Source organism: Lasioglossum baleicum, chromosome 12, assembly GCF_051020765.1.
Source record: "Lasioglossum baleicum chromosome 12, iyLasBale1, whole genome shotgun sequence".
Lineage (NCBI taxonomy): Eukaryota > Metazoa > Arthropoda > Insecta > Hymenoptera > Halictidae > Lasioglossum > Lasioglossum baleicum.
The window spans coordinates 14076158-14089815 of record NC_134940.1 but is presented as its reverse complement, the minus strand read 5'-3'; the positions used below and the strand labels follow the sequence as shown (position 1 = coordinate 14089815).

At 33.1% G+C, this 13658-nt stretch overlaps 1 protein-coding gene across 2 annotated transcripts in view; it reads left to right on the top strand.

Annotated features, from left to right (window-relative positions):
• The window catches only part of Vacht (Vesicular acetylcholine transporter), a 130347-nt gene that overhangs the window by 46172 nt on the left and 70517 nt on the right, over positions 1–13658 (top strand). The window lies entirely within an intron of this gene.

The following is a 13658-nucleotide window of genomic DNA, read 5'->3' as shown; positions in this document are numbered from 1 at the left end:
GTAAGTCCGACAGTATTTATTTCTATCGAGTGAAACACACAGAAACGGCGGTATCAATATTGGCCTTGGTCTAATTACTAAATAAATAGTTCTTCTTCTTATTGGAAATCTAGGCAGCTTTGGTCTGTTTATTTAGTAATAAGTAGGAAATTCTATTTATTACCACTCATTCAAATTAATGCATGTTTAATCAATTGGAGTTATTATTCTTATTATATCTATAGCAATCTCGATTTTTTAGGACATGTATTACCTTGAGGTCAAATATCATTTTGAGGTGCAACAGTAATTACAAATTTATTATCTGCTATCCCCTAGATTGGACTGAGCGAAATATAAAACAATAAAGGATTAGGCAATATAAGAATATTGCAATGTTGTTTTAAATGCAATGAAGTCATTGAGGGATCAAAAAAAAATTTTTATTTTATTCCTGCTTCTCACAATCAATGCAGAACATTTTATTTGATTAAAAATGATTTTATTTCTCTATGCATTTATGAAGAAATTAGTTGGGTGAAATATAAAACGGTAAAAGATTTTAAAAATTCAAAAATGTTCTAATGTTGCTTTTACTGTAACAAAGTCATTGAGGGATGAAATCAATGTTTCTGGTATTCCTGCTTCCCACAATCAATGCAGAACATTTTTATTTTTCATAAAGATCCACAGTCTAGTAATAAGTATTGGGAAATTGTAGTATTAAGAATTAAATAATTATTTCAATCAATATTTCCATATATACCAAAATTTCTCTGCACGAATAATAACAAAAATCTCTTTTTACATAACCATAGAAATTCGTGTGCAAAAATACATCATGTTGAACAGAAACTTTGTTTCCATTTAACAACGTCGAAAAAAAACATATTGCAATGAAAAGTAACATAATTGTGTAGTAACTATTTCGATTATTTATTGGAGAAAATGATTTCGAAGGAATATAAAAATCTGCGGACGTTAATGAAACATTCGTTCCTGTTATCACTTCCCCTACACGTCACCTCGAGGGTAGAAGCGTGCGTTCGATACTGAAATGTAAATCGAAAGGTGGTTTGGCAACCCTCGTGCATTTCGGATTGCCAAAAGCAAGGATCTGCCGAACGCCTCCGGCTGAAATATGCAAATGACACGCAACGGCATCAGATACGATCTCGTTACTGCCACCACGAGCAGGAGGATAATATTTATCGTGGGGAGATCAAAGTCTACGATATTCATAGAGTTTTTCCATCTTACTTCCTTTTTTCATCATTCGTACTTCACGAAACTGTAATGCTATGCGTAATGTCAGGTTGTGTTTTAACACTAAACCTAGCGACCATAAAAAGTGACTGATGTGTATTGTATTATACAAAATAACAAGATCTTTTTATTTATATTTTGTGCGATTTTTACTATGATGTATGTACTGGAGTCAAAAAAATATATTCAATAAATTTTCATGAAAACACCTTTACAATTTCAATAATTGTCAAATTAAAAATCTAAAATGGGTCATTTGACCCCTCGTGGTAGGTTTAGTGTTAAATCGTTGCATGTGCTATACTATGAATTATAGATCATTACATACGTACGTGTGTAGACAAAAATTAAGAAGTTAAAACTCCTTCAAAAATAAAAATTCTCCGAAGAGAATCAGGAATATTAAACACGAATTAATAATATAGAGAATTGTTGTCGCTTGTAGGTAATAACAGGCATTGGTACTGTGATACGACATTAACTATAAGTAGCAAAAAACTCTATATTAATTACTTTGTTCTGTGACGGTAGTTATATTGAAATTCTAGAATATCTCGTGAAGGTACTAGTTATTTTCTGTGACGGAAGTTACTTCGATAAATATTGAAATTCTAGAATATCGCCAATGTAGTCATTTTCTGTGACGGAAGTTACTTTGATAAATATTGAAATTCTAGAATATCGCCAATGTAGTTACTTTTTCAGTTCTTTCAATTTCTCATCATTTACCTACAACGCTTCTTTTGCAACTATAATGTAGTAGCGTATAATTACAATAATAACGTTAACAATTGCAACTGTAGCGGAAGTGTACCACCGAATTAGAAAGGCAATCCTTAGACATTGTAACACTCTGAAAAGTACGATAAATGTTGCATTATGCAATAAATAGGTGGCAATGTAATGATCGAATTAATATAATTTTCCTTTCTTTCTTAAAATTTGTCGCCGGAAATAAACAATAACATATTACGAAAATAGAACGCAACAGCGAGTGCGACGCGTATATTTATTCTTTGACAGTGTTAGTTTAAGTCTCAAGTATTATGATCATAATACGTATATTAAACTAAAAACAATTTCTGTTTTATTGGGTATTTATTATTACTCGAATGCATTTACTTATAACTAGACTGCGGATGTTTATGCAATTTTCAATTTTTGTAGATGAATTTTAAGAAACTGGAATAAAATAGAATGTCTTGTTTTCCGTGGTAGTAGCCTTTTCTGATCTAACATAAAATAAATTAAAATTGTACTAAATTCTGTCATATTTTATATCCTCGAATTTTTTGAAAATTTTCAGAAGCCATAATTACATAAATATCCCCAGTCTACTTGTAACAGTTATAGTTGTATTTTACTGTATTCCAGTATATTTTACTATATTCCACTAGCTTTTACTACATTCCAGTATAGTTTACTCTGTTCTAATTCTAGTATGCTCTACTATATTGTAATATATTCCAGTATATACCAGTATATGTATTTTACTATATTCTAGTATACTGTAGTATATTTTATTATATTCTACTATATTGTAATATATTCCAGTATCATTGGTTTTACGAACTTTTTCGAAATATTATCAGAGATGACGTTTCAGAATCCAAAGTTTAGATATAATTTATTATCAGGAACGTATGTTTCAATATTCAATCTTTTTCTGTAAATTGTAGAGGAAAATAGGCTGTGGATTTAAGAGATTTAGGAACGTATTCGAAACGAGCGCATACAGGGTGAAAATAATACATTACTATATTTCGTAAAGTGAATAGAGGGCTCAGAAAGTTTTTCGACACTCGTGGAAGTGGATTATAGTATAACAGTTCAGACCATGCGCGAACTTTCAGAAAGAATAAAGTGGATTTAACGGCTATTCTCGGAAAGTCGCCTTAAACGTTTTGATTATTATATCGTTTGTTCAACAAATTCGGTCGCCGTTATTATTAATCGTCAAATAGATTAATATTGTACGCTCCATGAATGTGTCTCGATGAATGACCAATGAAATATTTATCGAAAAATACAAAAAAAAAATGCACGACACGCAGGTTTGTTCAATATGACACGATCGATGTTACAAAGCATCCTCTGTGACCGTGCCAAACGTATATAAGAACTCGCCATAAACTATGAAATCACGGTTTCTTATCTTCGACTTTTTATGTAAACGAGAACTTGCCGTAGGGGACCGAGCAATTTGATAACTCGCATGACTCCCACAACTTCTAACGTTGTATATCGCACATAAGTACATAAATATATATCAATCTCTCAACGAGTAACACGAACCATAACTTTTCCTTATTCTGCGTTCTACCTTTGTAAAAGTTTTACTAACAGCTTTGTTGAGACTTCTAAACCATACTCCTCCTTGATACTTTTCCGATGATGATACGTGCGATTAATTAATGACAGCTTGGCGTGAACGATGTTGCATTTACGCATGTATTTTTTATTCTGTAAAATCTTCAAGATTCTATAATATTTTCATAAGTATTGTTGTTGCATATGATTCTACAGATTCTACATGCATACGAGATACATCTTTTGCCTGAGAGTTTTATATTATTATATAATATAATAAACCCTATAGACTGTAACAGTATTTCTTGATCGAAACGTTTTATAAGAGTCGCGTTCTAAAATCGGACGTTTCATATGCAACAACTTAATAAACAGACTGCGGATCTTTATGCAAAAATAAGAAAATTTTTGCATTGACTGCAAGACAGGAGCCAAATCAAAATGTCATTCTCCTTTCAATTATCTTATTAAGGTGAAACTAATACACTGGTGGCCTTAAATCTTTTTAATACCTCCGCTGTTTTAAATTGTACGTATCCATTTTTGCCATAAATGCATCAAATCCCGAAATTCAAATTTGTTGAAATATTTCAAAAATTGAAGATGTCAATGTATCATTTCGCCTCTATCAAAATCATCAGCGGAAGAAATAACATTCAATGTGGTTTCTATTTCTTGAAATCGATGCAAACAATTTTTATTTTGCATGAGGATACGCAGTCTAGTTATAAATTTGAAGACTGCTAGAGTACCAATTAATTCAAATAGCAATCCTGAAGAGAACAACGATGGTTTCAATTGAAATTTCCGACTGTTTGAGCAATTGTTAATTGATATCTGGGCGTGGTACACCTGGCTGGCCGATCGATACCAGAGACCCCTACGGTCACGCATCTCATCCCCATTTCTACCTCTTCTACTCACTCGTATTCACCTCTCTCTCTGTTTCTCTTCTGCAACCACTCGACTTCGAGCCTCAAAAAGAGGCATTCGTCTAATCCGATCTGCTATCTTCGATGTACGTAGAATCAGAGAACATCCTCGTGAAACACGATCGAAGATCCAATATAAAACCAATATCGGGAGCGACACTCTACCGAATATTTTTTCACTTCCCTGTCTGTGTGTCTGTCTTTCTTTCTTTCTCTCTTCCATTCCCTCCACGCTCTTCAAAAGAGACGGTGGCTCCCTGGAGAGTAATTTTCTTATGGATGCTAGAAATTCTCGTCGTTTGTCATTTTTTCTGATGTGCCAAAGAATATTCGGTAGAAAGGGGATGTGCTCCACTTATCTAATACAAAGCAGCTTGACATTCGCGTTTGCAATGTGATATATTAAACTCCGCTGAGGAGACACTCTTCTAGAGCGAACAATAATAATCAGTAGACAGCTGATTTTATGCATTTATAACAGAATTGATTAGGTTGCAATTTAAGTAAAAAAAATATTAGCAGAATTTAACAATACTGTTACATTATTATCAACCTATTGAACATATTAAGGCAGAAAATAAACTATCTCACTTTAGTTTGTTGGGATGCACAGGTAAAAATATTAGTAGATTAATCTTTGAACGAGATAATATTTTTCTTCATTCTCTTTCATTTCTTATCTTATACTTTTATATATTTATTTCTAAATATAATATAAACTTCTATTTCACTCCAGTTCGTTGCAATTCGGGTAGAATATTTTTATTTTGCATAAAGTAATTAAATAACGTACTTCTCAGTATTATTTATATTGTTTGATACACGATTGTAATTGTCTTTTGCATTTAGAAATTTCGAGATAATATCCTGCTATTATTGTTATCCAGGTTGTTCTTATACAAATATATTACCACGTTTTTATTAGCTCGCTTTCTTGTCTGTCTGTTCGTCTGTCTGTTTGTTCTGTACAAATTTTGCAATTGATTTTAAGCTAACTTCCCGATAAGCTAGAGACTTGAACTTTTAAACATAGCTCAGAACTGGATGACAATGCAATATATAAAAAAATTTTTTTGAAAAAGCCTATGCGCGCGCGTTTAGGAGATATATTAAAATTTTATTCGGATTTTTATATTATTAGCGAATTTTAATAAAATATATTTAACTTAAACAGTAATTAAATTGAATGCGAAACATTTTATCGTGTTTAACCGAATAAACAAATTCTGTATTAGTGGTAACTCTCTCCAGTACAATATAAGTAAATTATCTATGTTCAACTTTATTTCCAAAATGATTTCAACAAGCTTCCGAAATTTCGAAAGCGGGAACACGCTGGAGGGTATCGTTGCGCGATAAGAAACTAACAAAAGCACGACACGTGTCAGAACCAACTGGATGTTAAACGACAAAGCCCACTTATTCTACCTGAGCGCATCCCTCAATCCCTCGAATTGCATTAAGCTAAACGATCAGCTTTACCTGGCACCCGCCACCTTTTTCGTAAGGGTGCACCGTCACGAGCTAACCATAAATAACACATTATCTCAAAATCCGATAGAGGCTAATTTATTTACGAATCGGTGCTGGTAGAGGGTGATGGAGGTTCACTGATGAGTCACGTGCCATCTGCCACCATCTACCTACTCTATTATGATATAGACTGCAGTTATCATTACCATTATCCTCGGTGACTAGGCTCTTCTTCAACATGCAGCAATCATTTAAACAGATCAGTAATGAATTATTCTTTCTTCTTTATATTTATCGATATTATTTCACTGCAACTCTCGATCATATTATTAACACTCGAACCATCGACCACGCCAAAATGTTTCTTCCATTTATGATCTTGAAGATCATTATGTAGTATGCGAATAAATATTCGTTTCTTTGCACACTCTTTCATACGATATAAAAAGATGCATAGCATTCCATTTACAAAGTTTTGAAGGTCGCCTTCATTTCTGAAAGAATAATGCAGATGAAAAAGAATTACAGACACCATTACGTTATACTTCATTTCTGAAAACTTAATTATAGTTGATTACATTAATCAAGTAATAGTTATACTAATAAGATAACTAACTAATAAGATAAAAACATAATGCAGATAATTAGTTGATTACATTAATATAAGTACTGGGTGGTTTTACACATGAGTATAGGTTAGAATTATTTCTTCCATTATGACCTTGTATTTCCATCTAAAAAGTTAAAGGTGATCTTCATTTCTAAAAGAATGTTGCAGATGAATAAGAATTACAGACACCATTACATTATATTTCACTTTTAAAAACATAATGCAGATAATTAGTTGAGTACATTAATATGTTGGATGGTTCTACACAGGAGAATAGAGAGGTCAGAATTATTTTTTCCATTTCTAACCTCGTGTGACCTTGATGGTCATTATTTAGTATAGAAATAAATTCTTTTAGGCACATATAAAAAACTACATAAAATTCCATTTAGGAAATTGAAGGTCACCTTCACGTCTGAAATAAATAATGAAGTTGAAAAATTATTACAAACACTGTTGCATTTCTCACACTCTGCAGATCACAATAGTTTTTCGAAAGAAACGCTGGTAATGACGCGAACACCCTGTATATGACCGCCATTTGTAAAAGTTCAAACCGCAACCACACAAAGAAATCTATATCGCTGTTGCAAACATCCTATCTAATGGAATCTATTAAGCGAAACGGCAATGTATCGGAAAATATTGCAACCACTGGAAATTAGTCGGCAGACTAATGATCGATAAAATGGATCTATTCGATGCAGTAGGAATCACGTAACAGGTCGAATTCTCAGGCAGCATTTACGTTGATAAGCTCGATCGGGGTTGTTCATAGAAAACTGAATGGAAGCGGCGCGTTCAACTTCAAAGCGCGTCGAGTGTCGCTAACTAAAGTTTGAACGACACAGGGTGGTGAGTTTGCCATTTCCAATCCGAGTCCATTTCGTGATTAAGTGTAAACTTCTGGAAGCTGCCCCTGAGGACCGACGCAAACAGACACGCGTACACTGTGTGCCTCCTATTCATGTCAACTGGCCATTTCTCGGCAGACATCGATAACAGAAAATGCACTACTATTATTTACTCTGGACTCGAAACAAACGAATACTGATCTCTCATTTTATTCAGACAGTAATGGATAGGGTACAATTCGAGGCAGTGGACATATTGAAAAGATTCGAGGACATCAGTGTATTAGTCCCAGCTTCATATGATAGTTAAAAGAAGAATACTACTTTTATTAAACAAACATTTTTAAATGCAAACATTTTTACTGATCAAGTTTACACATTTATTTCAAATTTAAAAGTGAACTCTATCTTTCCAGGGAATCATGTTACATATTTTGTATTTTTTATTGGGAGAAGGTATGCTCGTTGATTTACTTTTTGCTACTTGGAGTTACACTGTCTGTAATTCTGCATCGTTAAAATTGTACAATGGTATTCCCTACCATAATACAAAATTTTGAAGGAGGTTATAGCCAAGTAAAGGGGTGACAAAGACAATCAGGTTTTCCCGTAATTTCTCTTAGCCCCTTTAATTGAAAATCCTAAAAAAAAATCGGGCATATTTTAGCTACTAGAATGCACATCAACGAATTTTTTCAGAATTTTCAGCTTCGAACCCGAATTTTGAAAAATAAAACAAATTTTCAGATGCCGGAAATTCGTGTAGAAGTTGCGAAATACTAAGTATATACTTTTACAGTTTTTAACATATAATTTTTGCAGATGTTTCAAAGTTCACATAGTTAAAAAAATTGGGGAAGAATATAGTTGTAACAGAATTTTCGAAGCATGTGGGACGAGAGGAATAAACAACGCTAAATCGTATAATTGTTTGATAGATACCGGACGGCTGCTCGGAAGCCAGGCGAAAATAAATTCGCTCGTGTTCCATCGCTTTAAATAACTTAAACCCGACAACGCGAAATCATGGGGTGTAAAAGCAGCAGATCGATGAAGAGATTACACGCTACGGAATTCCTCGCTGGCAGTGTTGCCTGTCTTAAAGTTTAAACGGTCCGAATAAAATATGAAAAAGCTGAAAGCATCATATCGGAGCGGATATCGGGTTCCTAATGGCACGGTGCACCGTCGTACCATAAACTATACGCAGGGATAATTGAAGGGAAAACCAAGACGCTCTCCATTATCTAGTAGCTTCCTCTCCCCTGTTTCTTCCGCTTCGCTCTCGCCAATCTCTTTTAATTGTTGGCCAAATTACTTTCCTGTGCTACAGTTAACTAATACGGAAATTTATGTTTCCGGCCGGCCGGAACCGGCAGCGATAGCTCCGTCATCAATATTGCTATATACTCCGTGCGTTGAAATCACGCTACCATAACTTACCAGTAGACTGTGGACAAAATTATCCCCACCAATTGCAAGACATACCTACAGTAGACGAATGAAGTGTTTGTATCAGAAGCGCCAGATGAGGGGAGGGACCAAATGCCGGATTAGTCACGTGACGCGGCGGAAGCGTGGGGAATAGCGTCGTGGAAGGGGAAGATAGAGTGGGGACAATTTTTCTGTTCGAATTCGGATAATTTTGTGAAAAATAACAGTAAAACAATAATCCTGGACACATTCTAAAGCATGGAGCCTTCACTTTCGCAGATCGTCGTTCTTTTCTCGTTCTCGAATGTTCTCGTTCATTTTTGCTAGGATATTCTCGTATGATGCAGCAGGGGAAAATCTGAAGAGACTTTCTTGGTCGAAAATACTCGCGAAAACGTGAAAAAATTTTGTTCCAAATGAATTTATCTAGATTCAATTTATATGAATATAATTTGTTTTGGGTAAACACATTCATGGTGTTGTTTATTTATGCTATCACAAAAATAGCAGTACACCTTTCATTCACAGCTAAACAAATCGATCCAAAAAATCGTGTGTGACAAATAATGCGTAAAATGAATACCAATTATTATGAGAATCTAAACGATTAATAAACTGTTACATATATAAATGAAGTGATACATTTTATTATAGCCTGTGTAATACAAAGCATTTCGCAATTGTATACCATCAACGTAATGTTATAAATAGTTATTTTCCAAACAATGCTTACGTTTCATTTTTATTATTATTGCTAAAGATATATGGGTAGCTCAAAATTCATTAAACCAATAAAAGATTTATTCTATTTAAGGTGCAGTTACTTTTCGGCCACCATGTGCATTGATCAAAGTGAACTGTACATTTAGATTATGCGTTCAGAATAATCTAGAAAAATTGTGAAAATTGCTCAGTAGTATGACTGATAAATAGAAAAATTGTTTATAGACGTTACTTCCGGCAATGTGTATTGGAACGTACAAAAGTTTATCAACATTCGACGTAAAAGAGTGAAAATAAATTGGAGGAGGGTGCGAGGCATACTTGTACAGGGGTCAAGTTCTCGGTCGTCTCATTAGAAACGCGAACATAATCCCCTACTGGTTCGCTCTCCAATTACTGTTCGCTCGTTCCGGGTTCCCAGTTTGGAGCAGGTTCAGGAGATACGCAGTGGCGTAGGCGTTGAATCAGATAAAATAGTATTTAGTTACATGTACAGGTGCTGCATGCGAGGCAATTTGATTATCTCCCCTAATAACAATTCGAGAATCAACATGCCAACAATACTAATTCCCAAATGCAATGATAAACTATTTGTTGATTGTATCAATTTATCCACTGATTGGTACATGTTGCCTTATAAAAATGACAGGGTAGAATTTATTCAGGCATTACGCAATTTTTATTATTACATGTGCTTGAATAAAAAATTTATTCGATCGTTCCTCGTGGAAATATCATTATCATTCCAATAATTTTAAAATGAAATGTATAAAAGAAGATGTTGTGTTGATACATATTTATATTGCGTCCTATACTCTATTTGAAACCTCGGAACAATTATATAGTATATTATTATTTATTTAATTATATAATATAACGTAATTAAACAATTATAAAAAATAATAATATAGTGGTGATGTATTCTTGAATTTAATTAACGATAAGATATTCGCACACGATATAATTTGGACAACATTATGATTCATAATTCATTTATTGAGTGCACATCGTTAATAATACTTGGTATGTGGATCACAGTCTTTTACGTCAAGAATGAGACATTTAATTAAATTGAATATAAAAGTACGATTTTTAAGAACATTTTACATTTACTCAAAACTTTACCCAAATTAAACAATTACAGTAACAATATGTTCCGATTTCTGATTACGTTGATGTATTCTTATTACTTATTATTTATAGAAAATCATCTAAAAAAATTGTTTATTATTTGTAGAAGTCATAGCAACTCTTAAGTAGACTGTTAAAAAACCATTTTCATCTCAAGTCACCTCAAAATCGCAAAAAGTAATAGAACAGAGTGGAAAATATTCTCTATTGAATAAATATCTTAATTTTATCTTCGAAATTTTAATTCAAGGAACGGCGAGTTGAACATTCGTGCAGGTAGTGGCTACGCCAGTGTCACCGTTGTTGAGGAAAACTCTCTCGGCCCTTTTCGCACGTGTACAAAGAGTTTGCACGCGTCGTTCACGCAAAATCCGTAATTGCTTCGCACGGTTGCACATCGCTGACTGTTTGCCAATTTGTTCGGTTTGCCGGTGTTTGCGTTACGCTGAAAACACTCGGTTCCCTCCTTTCGCTCGGAGAGTTTCGTCATCCGCTGGAAACGCGTTGGATCACTTTCATTCGACACGCAGCAGCACCATACTAAAACAATACGGTGTTTATAAAAGATTGTCGATTGTTGACCGACTGCGGTTTCTTTCATCGCCAGTCAGGAAATGTCAACGTTATGAAAAGTAAAGCGTTCCGGATCCCATTCACATCGTACGGAAAGGCTTCTCTTTAGTCAATAGCAAAGTTAGTTGGTCAACATAATTAATGGGAACTATGCTTCCAATAAATGGTATATAATCGCTTAACACTAGCTTTATGAGACAGAAAAGACAGTCTTCGATGGTTAAAAAAAAATTAAAGATTACGTACAGATATGTTTTGTTAACATTAACTGTATTACTATATATTTATAATTACTATGCACTATATGTACTCCTATGCAGTACTATGTACAATTATAACTCGTGGCAAAAAAGTGCACAGCATCTCTTTCAAATGACGATTATCATAATATTATCAATTTCTATATTTTCTATATTCTGTATTTCTATATAACATACTATATTTTTATATCTTTTATAGTCTATATTTTCTACATTCTATATTCCTATATAATATATTATATTTCTATATCTTCTATATTCTATATCTTCTATATTCTATATCTGCTATATTCTATATCTTCTATATTCTATATCTTCTATATTCTATATCTTCTATATTCTATATCTTCTATATTTTATATCTTCTATATTTCTATATAATATATTATATTTCTATATTTTCTACATATATTCTCCATTTCTATATAATATATTATATTTCTATATTTTCTACATATATTCTATATTTCTAAATAATATATTATATTTCTATATTTTACTAATACAATCAAGCTGTGCTAATATTATTTTCTAATCGCATATATGTATGTCTTTCTATACAATATATTATATTTGTATATTTTCTATATTCTACATATATATATATATATGTGTATATTATACATATATGATATTTGTATATTGTACTAATACAATTAAGCTTTGTTAATATTGGTTTTTAATCGTAAATATGTGCAGCTTCCGTCGATCGAGGTGTTCATTCAGTAGTATATCATTAATAATATCCGTGTCATGCGGTGAAAAATGAGGTGGCGAATTTCTTTTGTACTGCTTAATCAATGTTTATCGATCTTTTTCACGTCGGAATATAATTTCGTATCACGGAAGCTAAAGGTGCTGTGTCATATTTCATCGACTCCATGCCATGATAGCTGAAATACAATGCGTTCTTTCATTGTTTTCCGTTCAAAGCTATGTGAACGTCATTTCAATTTTTCAAAAGAAATACTGTATTTCTAAATCCATCTATCTTTTATTAAACAAACAAATGCGTTAAAGCTGGATTGAGAAACACTTCGCATACCTCTGAAACAGAAGTTGGGAAAAGCATGTTTGTAATTTTGAAAACAATTTTAATACCACAAATAATGATGATATTTAATGAAAGAATGATAAAAATAATTTGCGACAGGACGACCAGATTTTAAATTAGAAGATTGAAGAAGAATTGATCAAGAATATGGAAAATTTTCACAAAGCAAAAAGTTACTTCAAATGACTTTAGGAATCACCCCTTTGAAGCTATAAAATGTTGGTAAAAGTAAAAGCAAATAATAATAATTAATACTACATATAACAAATATAATAAATAAACCTGTAATGAACTTGTCTAACAAAAAATTCTCTAACAAAAATGTTTTATCGCGCGTTGATTTCATTGTGGAACTTGCAATTGATAAATACGACTATTAAATTAGTGATAAACCTTAAATCGTTAACATTCGCGTTGCCTCGTTTGCAAATGAAGATAATATGATTCTTTATCTTATCACAGCCCATGAGAATACTAAATTTTTCGAAGGAGACAAGAATACACACGAATTGATTTATCAAAATTTATTATATTAACACGCTGCCTACGTTGGGGCTCGCCGGTGAGTCCTGTGGTACAAAATGAATATTTATTCAGTCTGTTCCGCGGGACTCACCCGGTGATACTCTCAGTAAAAAATAGTCCGATAGATATATGTCTTATTAATAAGATATATGTCTTCTAATTATAATTAGAATCAGAAAGAAAGTTCTCCGTTCGAAAAATACATAGATGGGATCTATAACCCTAAAAAATGGGCTCGGTTGCCAACGTGTTGAGATTCAATACATTTGCGAGTTCTTCACCGCATTCATTCCTGAAAATCAGTGCACAACAGACCCATGGATTCGGAACTACACGGCGGAGCTCTCCGCGCGAGTGATTGGCGTAAGAAATTTTGTTAATATTTGAGCTTTATTTGATCTGTAACACCCATCACTGTTTCCTTGTTTAATTATTACTAGACTGCGGATCTTTATGCAAAATAAAAATTGCCTGCATCGATTGCAAGAAATAGAAATCATATATTGACATCTTCAATTTTTAATGTACATCTTC